Source organism: Aethina tumida, chromosome 1 (genome assembly GCF_024364675.1).
Source record: "Aethina tumida isolate Nest 87 chromosome 1, icAetTumi1.1, whole genome shotgun sequence".
Lineage (NCBI taxonomy): Eukaryota > Metazoa > Arthropoda > Insecta > Coleoptera > Nitidulidae > Aethina > Aethina tumida.
Genome location: NC_065435.1, coordinates 1646308 through 1661816, shown reverse-complemented (window position 1 = coordinate 1661816; position 15509 = coordinate 1646308). Strand labels below are relative to the sequence as shown.

The following is a 15509-nucleotide window of genomic DNA, read 5'->3' as shown; positions in this document are numbered from 1 at the left end:
TCCCAAATTCCGCAATCATTTATTTTGAAGCATACTCGAAAACATCCCAAGGCATTTATCGATCACTGAAACCACTTGATTCCTCTTAAACATTAATCTACCGAATGCAATACAACATTCTAATAATTATTGACTTCTTCAACTTCTTGTTGTACGTTGTAAACTTTTAACAAGCTCCAGCTGTGATTAATTAAATTTAACCATGCTTTTTTACACAGAGGATGTCATATATTGTTTGTGTTGTCTATTTATGATGTTTGAAGTGGAGTTTAATGTCATACTGCAGCACATTAAATAACAATCTTTTTTACGGCACTTTTACTATCACTAAAATGCAACTTTCATAAACGTGTGCCCCTTTATAAATTCTAAATTAATTATTTAATTAACCATCATTTTTTCGTAAAAAAGAACAAACGACGTAAAAAGTAGGAAAGCGGGAACCGATTTAAAAAATTCTCTTAATTAAACGCAATTTTTGCTGGCGTTCCAGTATTTTAAAATGTAATTATTAAAAAGTAAAAAAATAATTTACGCGATTTATTTAATAGATTGTAACCTAAAAACCTTTTTTAATGTGGAAAATATATCCTAATGTGTTTTTAAATAAATTAAAATGAGTGTGGAATCGCTATAATAAATTCAATTTATGTTATAATTAATTTACGTTGTATATTCACGCTTTGGTCCTTAAGCTTTAATGTCATCAATTTTACATTTTAATAATAGAATAATCCATAATTCATTTATGTACTAGTCAGAATATTATAATAATATATAAAGTTACAAGATTTGTTTAATCGATTTCTTGAAAATCGTCTCCTAAATAATTTCGCTGAATAAATATATTTTAATGATATTTAAATCAATTAAAATTAATTTGATGTCGCTCATATAAATTTAATTTATGTTTAAAATTCGTTAATTGTTTTATATTTATGTCTTCGAACGTCAATTTTTATATTAATAATCATAATATATAGATGTAGATCAATAAATGTCATAGATGCATAAAAGTATACAATTTAAATAAGTATAAACAATAATAAATAATTTCTTAAGGATAATTGAGTTTGGTTCATCATTTATATAAAAGGGGAAATATATTTAATTGTTTTCAAAACTAATTAAAATGTGTTTGGAATCGCTGATTCAATTTATATTTTAAATTAATTTACGTTACGTGTCTTTAATGTCAATTTCTCATATTAAAAATTACACTGTCGAATAATACATAATTTATTTATTTTAGAATATTATTTAAGTAGACAGAAAACAATATAATGATTAAAAATGAAAAAAAAAAAAATGTAAAATTACATAATTTATTTAACATTATATTTATATAGAAAATGTATTTTTGTTTTTTAATATAATTAAAATGAGTTTGAAGCCACTTCTTCAAACTTGGACAATTAATATTATAAAAACTCATCTATATTATATTAATTAACTAACCGCAAATTAAAGAATAGAAAATATAAAATTGCATAATTTATATATTCCAATTATAATCTGAAAACCTTTTAAATAATTTTGATGTAATACATAATTTTGTATTGAGTTTAATATCACTCAAATAATTTCAATTTATATTTAAAATTAATTTGTGTGACCTGTTTTAATTTTTAAGCATTAATAGCATCAAATTTTAATATTGGGAATCCACATATGCTATTTTTCAATTAGCATAATTTCAATATAACATTATTCATCTAATCATAAATATATATTAGTAAGTAGTCAATATTTTGAATGTAAGCAAAAGGAATAAACTTCTTTGAATTTGATTAGTGAATGTTTGTAGGAGAACATTGAAAACATAATTTTTGGAGTTTGGAACTCCCAAAAATATACTTTACTTGATTTCTTTAATTAGCTGGTTGATGATACTGCTGTTTCGATGAAGAAACTGTCGAATTCTGCAGATGTGATTCTGAATTTGCATAATTAACAATATTGATGACATCCACAGAGAAATGATGGAGGATAATTGGTTTTAAAGTCACTAAATAATTTGGTATTTATAATTAAATGTGGAAAATACACTTTAGACTTTTTAAACTAATTAATAAGTTACTAAAATAAATTCAATTTATATTTAAAATTAATTTGCGTAATATCTGCAATTTTTTATATTAGAAATCTACGTATATTAATTTTAGTTAATAAATATTACAAATGCAGGTCAATATTATATTATTTAACTTATAAACATAAACAGTATATAAACATAAAAGTACTAAAAATAAAAGAAATATGAAATTCCATAATTTATTTAATATATTTAAAATCCTAAAACCTTCCCTTAAATAATTTAATATTTACATTTAAATATGGAAAATATATTTTTTAATGTTTTTTAATCTAGTTAAAATTAATTTGCAGTCCCTCAAATTATTGGATTTATGTTTAAAATTAAATTTCGTTGTGTTTAATTCCTCAAATATTAATATCAGCAATTTTTTATATTAAAAATCACAATATTCTGATTTTGGCCAATAAATATAAATACAGATCATTATTATTTAACTAACCATAACATGATATAAGTGTTATGGTATAATGAATAAAAAATATAATATTACACAATTTATTTAACATATTTGAAATTCTAAAACCTTCTCTAAAATAATTTCATCCTAATAAATAATTTTGTATTTACACTAGAATGTCAGCTGAGAGTCTCTTAAACAAATTTAATTTATATTTAAATTAATTTGCTTGATGTGTTTACATACTTAGACTGATTTTGGTCGATAAATATTATAAATATAGAGCAATATTATATTATATAATTAATCATAACACGATTTAAGTAGTAAAGATTAAAAAATATAAAAATATACAATAAACAGATTTATAATCAAAAACTTACTTTTACCAATTTTGCTATCATAAATAATTTATTTACATATAAATATGAGTGAGTGTTTTTAAACATATTAAAATAAGTTTGGAATCACACAAATAAATTCGATTTTTGATTAAAATTAATTTATGTTACGTGCTTACATCCTTAAACTTAAAAATAATGATTTTTTCTATTAAAAATCCAAATATGATATCTTAGGTTAATAATAAAAATCAATATTATATTGTTTAACCATAAAATAATATAAGTATTAATTAATTGAAAAAGAACATAAATTAAACCATTTATTTAATTGAATACCTTACTTTAAATGTTTTAAATAATGTAATACCATAAATAATTCTGTATACACATTTAAGTGTGGAAAATATATTTTAATGTTTTTTTTTTTTTTCTCTTAATTAAAACGAGTTTGGAGTCACTCAAATAAATTTAATTTATGTTTTAAATTAATTTACGTTACGTGTTCACGCTTTGGTCTTAACTTCGTCAATTTTTCGTATTAAAAACATCAAGTTATGCAAATGTTTGTCAATAAATGTTATAAATCCAGACGAATTATATTTAACGTACTGTATTATTTAACCGGGTAGAAAATAATTGATAACATTGTGCATTTAAGTCTCTGAATCTTTCAATGTCGCGGCGCAAATTAATAAATAATTCGATTCTCCCTCGCACCTTGCCTTCCCGACATGTTTTCCCTTAAACGAATTAATTATTCAATTCGGCAACATCAAAGCGCAGGGAAAACGCAGAAGAGATGTTTAAAACACTAAATAATTGCTCGTTTGAATAATTGCATTAGGTTGTTGATTTAAATATTACCCCGCATCAATTAACATTTAAAACGTAATATTTAATTCGGGCACATCCACGGGGGATGTGTTGCGATGCAAACCACGTTGCATCCACTGGATATTTATGGACGGATCATCGCCAGTCTTTTATTAAGGAAAAAATCCGCTGCATTTTTCTGTTATCCAGTTTTCATAAAACCATTTGTTCGAAACACGAGAGGGAGCACAAAAGCGAACCGAAGATACGAGAGTAAAACAAAACAAAACAAGAAAAAAAAAATCGGGAATACATTATTTATTAAGTCCATGGACGGATCGAGGTGTATCCAAGGGCTAAAATATTATAATTGCGGCATTAAAATTCAAAATACAATCCTTATTGTTAGTGTTTGTGCTGTCTGAGATGACTGAGTATGAAGAATTGGTAAATATCAACTGCGGTCATTATAAACAATGCAAAAGGGTTTTGCTCAAACGAGACAACAAATAAACTATGCACATATTTTCCCTGACAATCAATGAATAAAAAATACTCAGACTTATTTACTAATCTTTTTGCTAGTCTTGATCTAAAAACACATGAATAATGGATACGTGGTGATGTTTGTTTAAGCTTTTCCATCTTTTTTCCGACAGTCATACAATCAAGATTTACAAAACAAAATAATCTATCAGACATCTATATTTGATGGGGTTTATAGGTCAACGATTATTGGAATCATTGCCTGATGTTTCGCTAGCACGAAGGACCGGCATCTTCAGAGGTCTAATCTGGTTCGTGTCTCTTTGACATGTGATTGACAACTGACTGGCTTAAAAACTTTTTATCTGCTTAGAGATTTTTGTGTTTCTGTATACTGGTGTCCAAATTTTATCATGTTTTAGGATTCCTTCTTTTCTATTGACATTATTTCTGTGCTTGTAGATCTCAGAGGCTTCACTAATCATTCTAGTGTGATGCCCACTTGTCCAGGCAAGCAGTCGTCTTTCTTAGAATTTTATCTTGTGATTTCTATCTAACAGTGCATCTTCAGGTACAACAGACTTGTCTGATTGCCTTAGTTTGCTGCTCCATTTGTGTTCTTTAATTCTAGTCCCTATTGAACAAAAATCCCTAAGCAGATAAGAACGACCACTGAACAGAACGAAATTTCTCGAACATCAGTTGTCATTCAGTTGTCAATTAGACCTCTGAAGATGCTAGCCACTTATGCTAGCGAAACGTCAGGAAATAATTCCAACAAACATCGACCTACAAAACCAAACAAATATAGATACTCAAACAACGGTTACGAAAACATTAACCTGTAAATCAATGTCTTAAAACTTAAAATTTAACTTAAAAATAGTTGTGCTATTTTTATTTAAATCGTTAATGGCACAAAATAATTAAAATCAGACTCTATCTACAGTAACTTGGGATGCTGAGCCACATTAATGATAAATGACGCCATAATTTGAAACTTACTTATCTGATCCAACATTAAGTAAAGTGTTTACCAATAATTTCCGGTATAAATAACCAGATTAGTTGTGGAACAGTTTATTGTTTAAAAAAGAAACCCAAGTGCAAAAAGAGCATCCCCGCACACGAGATAAAATACGATTCGGGCGAATTTATGATGCGACCTGATTGTGGAGTGCACCCCGTTAAATTGTATATTGTATCGTATTGTGTTAATTAGTGCAAGTGTCGTTTAGTCGGCTGTAATTATTAACAAGCCAGCCACTTGTTTGAGCCTCGCCATCCGACACACGCAAGATGACATTTTGAAATGATGTTCACGAGAGAGGTCGCCCATCAATTAGACAACAATAACAAACGCTCGACAACGATCCGCGTCGAAATGGGGGATCAATTTAGCAACAACAAAAAAATACTCGGATATGAATATTTCGAAATGATTTTTAATCGGACAAGCTGTTGCAGTTCTGTTTGTGTCGATGTCAACAATGTTGCTTTTGGGGGGTGGGGGGCTGTTCATCATTTCGTGACCCTAACTAAACACTAATTTACGGATACATTCCTTCCACATCCCTCTGGTCCTTTTTTTATCGCCGTTTCCATTTTACCGGGGGGACGTCCGCACAAAAAGCTTTGTTCCCATTTATGGGCGCCCTTTTGCCACTGATTTAAGTTATTATTAAGAGCGTAATAAAGTTTTGCTTCTCCTTTTCTTAAATTACTTATGTACATATTCTTACACTTTGTCATTTTTAATTAAACAATTTTATTATGGTTTATTAAAAATTATCCGAAAATTAATTTTACCGCCACAGTACACATAAATTGTAATAAAATTCAAATAAACCGCGTTAATAATATTTCATAATATTAATAATTTAAATTTAGTTGCAATAAAAACTGAAGAAAACTCTTAAATTATCACAGAATTCCCTGCTTAAATGAGAGGAACTTATTATTAGCAGTGTAACGAAGATTTTTCTTAAAATTCTTATACAATTCTTATACTTTTTTATGTTTTTTATTAAACATTTTTAATTAATATGTTGACATTATTCTACAAATAAAGAAAAAATGACTGGAATTTTATTATCACATTTAATCAACTTTTCAACCATTTATAAAATATTTAAAAAATTTTCAACTTACACATTTTATTAATGTATAATATTATTTAATTTAGTTTACATAAAAATTGTAGAAATTTTTATTTTTCTTTGTTATTCTTTTCTTAATTTTCTTAGACTTAGATCATTTTTAATTAAATAATTTTTATTATGATCATAATTTTTATCATTTTCTTTTTATTTCGTGTAATTTCATAAATCTCTTATAATAAACATTTCATAATATTAATAATTTAATATTAATTATAATAAAAATTTCTGTTTATAAAGTAGCTAAAAATATTTAAATTGGCCATTTTATTAATATCTATATATTTTATGTTTAAAATTTCTTATTGTTGTTAAATAAGTTTTAATAAAAAAAGTTGAATGGCATAATACTAATTTGTTGTGTTTTTTCTTGCATATATTCCATATCTTTTTATATCCATTTGAAGAGGGAAAAATTATGATCAATTTTCTTAAAATAATTAATTACTTATATTTTTTTAAAACGTTTAAATTACATTCAAATAAATCGTTTCAATAATACTTCAAAAATTTAATTTAAATTACAATGAAAATTTTGAAATATTGTTAAATTATCACATTATTTTTTTTTTTTTAGATGGAACAAACATTATTATAGGCAGCATAGCAAAGTTTTTTTTTGAAATTCTTATAAATATTCTCACATTTTACCACTTTCTATTAAATATTTTTAATATTATTAATTAAAACGATTCATGCATAAAGAAAAAATACTGGAATTTTATTATCATAATATATAAATTATCCATTTAATTTAATCAACTTATTTCCATTTATAAAGTAACTAAAGATATTCAAATTCACCATTATTTGTTAGTATTTCTCAATATTAATCATTATTAAATTTATAACTTTTTATAAAACAAATTTATTATTAAATATATAATAATAAATACTGGTATATTGTTGGTATATTTCTAAAAAACATGTTATTATACTTTATGACTGTTAATTAAATAATTTAATATTATGACTATAATTTTGTTAATGTATTACTTAATATATATTTTTATTTCCTGTTGTTGTGAATGTTTTCTTGAAATTTTTCCATATTATTATTTCTTTTTACATCAATTTAAAATTTCCTAAAATAATTAATTGATTTTATCGTTTAAGAGATTATAAATATTGTGCAAAATGAAACTAAAATAATTTAATAAAACCCATACGTGAATAGTAATTTTTATGAAAAGACTTTTATAAATATTTAACTCAATAAATATTCAAATAAATTAATACATTTCATTAATTAATTAAAGTTAAACAGTAGTTGTTCCATAAAAATTTACTAAACCATTAAATTAATTAACAACTGATATCAGTTAGATATATTAATAAATTAAATTTCAATTTATTATATAAATTTAATTCTATACTCTATTACAGATACAGATAAATACACATAAAACATATTCAACAGTAATTATTATTATAAACATGTAGACACATGTGAAAGGGATGAATTTAAATTTTTTAACATGCTGATAAAACAACGGCACCAGCAAATTTGACACAGTGTCATTTCGTTTGACAAAGGACGGAACGATATAAAATATGTTAGGAACATAGATGCAAAACTGAGCGATTAAAACGTTGAATTGTGAAATTTTAATTTATACCTTGAAAGGACTTTTTATTTTGTAACACACGGCGCCCGAACGGACACAAAGCGTAAATTTGATGCGGCGCGATAAAATAGAATAATTTAAAAACGCGGTGAAAAGATGTGCGTTATGAATTCGTGTTGAAAACCATACGGGGTGTCTCGAGTTAGATGTTTCGAATATATTCAGACCACATGAACTGTGGACACTTGAATCAGTTTTCTGTGTCTGGTCTGAAAATACAGGGGACACCCTGACTTAAGTGTTGTGTTGTGTTGTGTATATGACGAAATTGACGTTTGGTTTTTTTTTTCAGATGCCACAAATTTACACACGGAAATAATCACCATAAAAGCAGGGGAAAATAAATCACTTCCATGTCCTGGAGTAAACGAACACTCATTAGTTAGCGCTTTGGAATGGTACAGTTTAACGCATCAAATTAAACTGGTCCAATTCGCAAGCGATTCAACAACAGTATGGGACCATGAACATCGCATATCTCTGATACTTGAAAATTATGCATTGAATTTTCATCCAGCCCTGGCCGAAGATAGTGGGGACTACATATGCCTTGTAAACAGTAGACCAAAACCTGATGGCATTGTACGATTTATAGTCAAAGGTAATGCTCCATTATTACTAACTAGGGGTTGTTAAATTGCATGTAACATATGTCTTGTAATGTTATACTGCAATATTAAGGCAACTTTGAACCACTTACAGAACGTTACTCTACATGAACTTACGAACTCACTTTCTTCATATTAATTTTCATTGCTTATACTGTCTTCATATTTAATTAATGGCTTGATATATGAGTTGGACAAACCATTAATTACAGCCCTAATTAGTTTATTACATTCATTTATCAACTGTTTTCATTTCAAACATACGATTTATTTTCAAACATATAAGCACAGACAACAATCAATTCATATCTAATGGACATTTTATATACAACTTTATTGTTATTATTTTTTTTTATCAAACATCACAAAAAAAATAATGTGTTTTACGTTAAAAGCTTCTAATATTATAAAATATTCACTTGTGTAATGGTTGTTCCAAAGTTTAAAACTATTTTTCTAAACAAGAAAAGATATGTATGTCATAGTGTTGAAGTTTTGTTTTAACATTAAACACATTGTACACACAACAATCAATTCATCTCTAATATACATTTGTTTAAAATATTTTATACGTAAACCAGGGTTGAAAAGTACATTTTCCAGATAAAGGAACTTACAACATTATTATTGTATTGAATGAATAGCTGATATTCTGAAACATGTAAGCACAAACCACAATCAGTTCATCTCTAATGGACATATCTTAATAATGTATTTTTAATATTATTTTTATCTAGCATAAAAATAGAACGTGTGTTTTATGTTAAAAGGTTCTATATATTCTATATATGGTACACAAAGGTTATACCGGAATGGATAAATAAATTTTCCACAGTGAGAAAAGATACTTTGCAACCTTGGTATTTTTTTATTTATTTTAAGACATCACATCAATCATGTAGGACAGACAACAATCAATTCATCACTAATGGACATTTCATAATAATGTATTGTTAATAATATTTTTATCAAAGATCAAAAAAAATTAGAGCATATGCATTAAAAGGTTCTAATATTATATACAGTGTGTCTCAGGATAATAACAGATGGTAAAGTAAAAAATAGTTTGTGCAGGAAAAATAATAATAATAATGCTATTTTTTACATTCTTATTTATCACAAAATTAATTGAACGTCAGACAGAATTTGTTCCTCAAAAACTACTAAAACATTCAATAAATTAATATAAAAAACAAATAAATATTTGTGAAAAATAAGGTATCAATATTTACAAAAAAAAGTTAATTTTTCAAATTTTCGAATTAATATGGTGGATTTAGCTGTAATAGAACAATAAAACGAAGTAATATTAAATAAAAATAAATTTTTATATTCTAAGTCAAATTCAACTTTTTTATTTTTTCATAATGTGTATTTATTACACTGGATTATATCAGAATAAATAAAAAAATAATTGAATAAAAATAAAAGTATACTCAAAAATAAATAGTGAAATAAAATTATATTTCTAAAATATGACATCAAAACTACAAAATTGTATTATGAACAAATTTTATTAGCAAGATTTTTTATTTTGATGTTTGATTTGTTCACATTCTTGTACAAACTATTTGAAAATTCAACAAATTAAAATAAAATAATAAATATGTACATCATTAATAAAAAGTAAATCTAAATAAAATTAAAAGCATTTAAATTTAATAAAAAATGATCAATTATCCTTGCACATAAATGTTGCTGGGGATAATTTATATTATCGAAAATACAGTACACAAAACATATAATGATAATAAACGTGTTACATAAATATAAATTGTTATTATTACAAATGAACAATAAACACATATTTCAATTATAACTGAACAAAGTTTATTGCATAAGGTCACATACACACAAATACAATGGTTTTCATCTTATTAATTTTTTCGATGTTTCTTTCAAGAAATCAATTATTAATTTGGAGACTTTTATTTTTTTGTAGGGTACGTTAGGGAAAGTTTTTAATTCGATCAGACAGTTCTTAATTCGTCTGATTTGATCTCACGTTTAGTTGAGATAATATTTTATATAAAACCAGGGGTGACAGATAAATTACAACTTGATACACAGTAATAAAAGTTCCAAAAACGTAATTTCAAGTTATTCATATTAAATTAACTGCGTAAGATATATTTTAGAGCCATTCTAAACTCAAAATGGAACAAACTTTTTCGTCAAACAGCAAATAAGAACGACGACGGTTCATTCTCGATTAAATTTTATTGCTGTACCTTGCCGAACAACAATAATAAAAAGGAAGGCTTCAATCCCTGCAAGACCGAAACATCAACGTTTTACAATCCAATTCGACTCTAAACTAGATAAAACACATGTGCAAAAATAAAAAAAAAAACGACGATAAATAAGACATCTGAGAAGTTACTAAAATTTTCAGTGTGTTGCATCACAGTGAAGGGCCCAAAAACTTGGAGTTGTGTTACTACTTTTCCTTCGATTTTATCGGATTAACGTTAGTTTTGAGAGACTTTTGACTGACCGGACAAAAAAGAGCTGGCACAGAATATTTCATCCGTTTTTTGCTTTACTTTAATAATTTGATTAAAATTATACAAAAAGTAAAGTGGCAAATTAACTCCCCACGAAATTAGATAACGTTCGGAATTGAACGAAATTAAAATTTAATTAATTTTTATTACATCTCTGCTTTCAGATGACGGACATATTTTATCAAGGTGCATTAAAAATGCTTTCAAGGAATATTTTAACTGTTTATTTGGTTTAATTTTTCTGAAACGTTCCGGAAATTACTATATTTATAATTATGTCCTTAACAAAAAGCACAAAAAGAAGTATTTTAATTTAAATGAAAAACATTTTTACTGAATACGTTTAGGTTCCAACTGTGAGCATTTTAATTTCCAAATTGATTTTTTAATAGACTTTGTTAGGCAAACTCTAATACCCGGTAATCTTCTACTTTCGTTGTGGTCTTTTGTAACTTAACATTTATTATTTATTATTTATTAAGGTTCAGACTTCGTTCCAAAATTGAATGGAGTTTTTATAAAAGAAAGCTAAATCAAAGTAACGGATATTTAAAATTAATTACAAAACTAATCTCGACAAGTCTCGTCGTAGTCGGTCAAAGAAACATTTTCTAAATTGTTGGAAATGCTGAATGTCCAATTAGAAATCGATCCCCACATTGTGGTAATTACACCTCAATAAACTTCATAGTGAATTGCAGCTTATAGATTATGATGGTTAATTAATAGTTTTTAATAAATGTATCTACTTTCGGGCTAGTTCTAGTTATTATAGGATTAAACTGATCATCCTGTTCTATGGAAGTGCATACAAATGGAATTAAGTACTAAATTAATGTTCGCATGGAAATTTGCTTTTCTTAAAACTAATTAATCAACATTACTTCTAAATCCTGTGTATTAACAGCGAATCAAATTAATAAATTACACCATATTTTTTCATTTTCATTTGTATTGTATTCTTTTGGTTAGTTTTTCTTGATATTTTCATTGACTGTGTGACTGTATTAATGGTGATGTGAGAATTTTATATATAATGGACATTTTTTCCACCTTCATTTCGAAAATAAAAATTCGTAGTCGATCAAAGAAACCTTTCCTAAATTGTTCAAAATCCTGAATATCTAATAGGAAATCGATGGCCACATTGTGGTAATTACGACCCAATAAATTTCCCGGATTATAGTTTATGATGGTTAATTAATAGTTTTTAATAAATGTATCTACTTTCGGTCCACTTATTATAGTATTAAACTGACCACCCGGTTACATGGAAGTGCATATGTATGGAATTTTGGTAACAAATTAATGTACGCATGGAAATTTGTTTTTCTTCAAATTAATTAATATCTATTAAATTCCATGCATTAATATCAAATCAAATTATTAAATTTCATGCTATTTCTAGTTCTAACAACTACTCCTAAATTCTATTTTAACTTGGTTTGATAAAATATTTAAAAGTTTATTTGATTAATTTCCTCACTTTGGATAAGGTTTTCCCTAAAATTGTACTATTTTAGAAAAATTATTGTTTAACTACTTTTCTAACATTGTCAAGTTAAAAAAACAACTAAAATTCTTTAAATATATCAATAAAATAGGTTTAATCAGGATAAAAGCTAAACTGATGTGAAAATTTGTTTTTATTAAAATTAATTAACATCTATTACATCCCATGCATTAATATCAAATCAAATTAATAAATCAATCTAATACTAAATAAATAAAATAATTTTAGACATTATAAAAAATAACTTTTACATAAAAATTTTGTAATAGGCAATACCTCCTTTTTTGATTAACTTTTCTTGATAACTTTATTAACTTTGAGAAATTATTAATATTTCAACTCTTAAATTCTATTTTTTTTATTATTTCATAAGATTACTTGGTAATAATAAAAGATAAAAAGAAAATTTTATTCGTAATGGATAACTCTTGGATACGGTTTTTCCTAAAATTGTATTGTTTTTGAGAAAATAATATTTATGCACTTTTCTGTCGTTATCAAGTTTTATAAACAACTGACATGTATCCATGAAATAGGTTTAACCATGATAAATCTTAACATTGATGTGAGAATGAAAATGAAAAGAAAAATTCATATTCGGTCAAAGACACCTCTCCTAAATAGTTCAAAATCCTGAACACCCAATGGAAAATCGATACCCACATTGTGGTAATTACGACTCAATAAATTTCCTAATGAATTGCTGCTTTTAGATTATGATGGTTAATTAATAGTTTTTAATAAATGTCTACTTTCAGTCCACTTATTATAGGATTAAACCAAACCACCCAATTACATGGAAGTGCATATGTATGAAATTTGGTACATTGAATTAATGTTTGCATGTTTTCTTCCAATGAATTATGTAAATATCTGCATTAATATTAAATTTAATTAATAAATTTCACAGTATTATTGATGCTAGTAAGTTTTAAAAACATTTTTTTAATATATCTATAAAATAACAAATTTAACAAAAATTAACTTTTAAACGAGGATTTTGTTTGTAATTGATATCTCCCTTTTTCGTTAGCTTTTCTTGAAATTTTCATTAATTTTGTAAAATCATTAATACCTTTAAGTTATAATTTTTTTAAAAAATTCATAAAATAACGGTAAAAAAATAATTTTTGGATATGTATTCCCTGAAATTGTAATGTTTTTGAGAAATTATTAATACTTAACCAATTTTCTGGGATTAAAATTATAAAACTTTTTAAAATATATCTATAAAATAGCTTCAGGCTGAAAAAGTTTACCCTAAATTTATATTTCTGTGAGAAGTTATTAATATTTAACCATTTTTTGACACTCTCAAATTTAATAAAAATACAACAAAACAGCTTTAGACAGTATCAAAATTAACTGTGTAAGATGAAAATTCAGATATTGTTTTCACTTGAAATTGTTCAAAATGCTGAATACCCAATTGAAAATCGATCTCACATTGTAGTAATCACAACTTAATAAATTTCCTAGTGAATTGCGGCTTATAGATTATGATGAATAATTAATAGTTTTTAATAAGTGTATCTCCTTTCAGTCCATTTCTAATTATTATAGGATTAAACTGACCAACCAGTTCCACAGAAATGCATGTAAATGGAATTAGGTATTAAATTGATGTTCACAGGGAAATTTGTTTTTCTTCAAATTATCTATTAAATTCCGTGCATTAACTTCAAATCAAATCACTAATTAATCAATAAAATTCAACCTAGTTGAAATGCTAACAAGTTTCAACAACTTTAAAATGTTTTAAAATACATCCATAAAATAATTTTAAAATTTATAAAAAATAACTTTCAACTGAGAATGTAGTTTGTAATGTAACTGGAAAACGAGCTTGATATTGATAGTAAATAGTCCTAAAAGTTTACTATCCAGACTCATAGCGTAAGAGGAAAAACAACCCCAAACCATAACCCTGCCACCTCCTTATTTAATAGTTTTTTGAGCGATGAACAAACTGTCTACCATCACTTCCGAAAGTATTAAACATTGATAAGAAAATAGTACTTTTATCCAATTTCTTGCTGTTCAATTCCGATGCCTATAAGCTAAAAAAAGCCTTGATTCTCGATTCTTTTTTGAAACACTGGGTTTTTTGCTGGACGTCCCTCTGGCAGCTCTGTCTCAACTAACCGACGCTGAATTGTCCTCGAACTAAACTAATCTTCTAAATCTCTTAAAATTTGAGTTGCGACGTTGAAATGCTCTGGAAGTTTTTTCTGTTTCGCCCACCTCGTTTTCGATTCTCCACACTTCCACGAACTCGAAACCTTTTAATTGTTTTTGATGCTAATTTGTTTTGATACAAGAAACTGTTCGTTTATAACTTTTTGCCATCTTTCTGAATTATAGGCCACAATAATTTTATTTTTTGTTTTAATGTAAACATAATATTCATGTATGAAAGACATAAATACGACTGAAAAACACTCGAGTCGCAGGCATAAATAAATGTTTTAGAATTTAGTTTTTAAACATTTTATTTAATATTTAAGATAGTCGTTCTAATTTTGTCCGATACTGTATACCTTAGATATTTTAGGCATAATTATTTTTAAGGTGTTAATATTAATTATGGAAGCAAATTATTTTTTAAAATCTCCCCGTATATATAAATCAGTTTAAGGGAGCCTATGCAGAAGAATTGAGGCATCTCCATAGCATATTTGATCCACCGCCATGTGTGGGATAATAAACTTTTTGTATACATTCGTTACTAAAAACTACTCACTTCCACAGTTCTGTGGTTCAGTAAATATGATCCTGAGCAAGTCAAAATTGAACTTTGACATTTTTAGCAGCAAGCCTGGGATCAAACGAACCCCCATCCACTAATCATCTTCTTACATTTCTTGAACTATATTCAGCAAGTCTCATTTGCTCCAGGTTGACGTTAAAATTAGACTAATTTTTGACATTCAAATTATCCAGTTTAAAAAAAAAA

The 15509-nt window shown here is 26.1% G+C and overlaps 1 protein-coding gene across 1 annotated transcript in view; it reads left to right on the top strand.

The window, feature by feature from the left end:
* The first annotated feature begins 5807 nt into the window (after nucleotides 1–5807).
* LOC109601308 (tyrosine-protein phosphatase 99A) overlaps nucleotides 5808–15509 on the top strand; it is a 106868-nt gene continuing 97166 nt past the window's right edge. The window contains exon 1 of the mRNA XM_049968116.1: nucleotides 5808–5812. The gene's annotated coding sequence lies outside the window, so the exon portion shown is untranslated. The remainder of the gene's footprint in view (nucleotides 5813–15509) is intronic.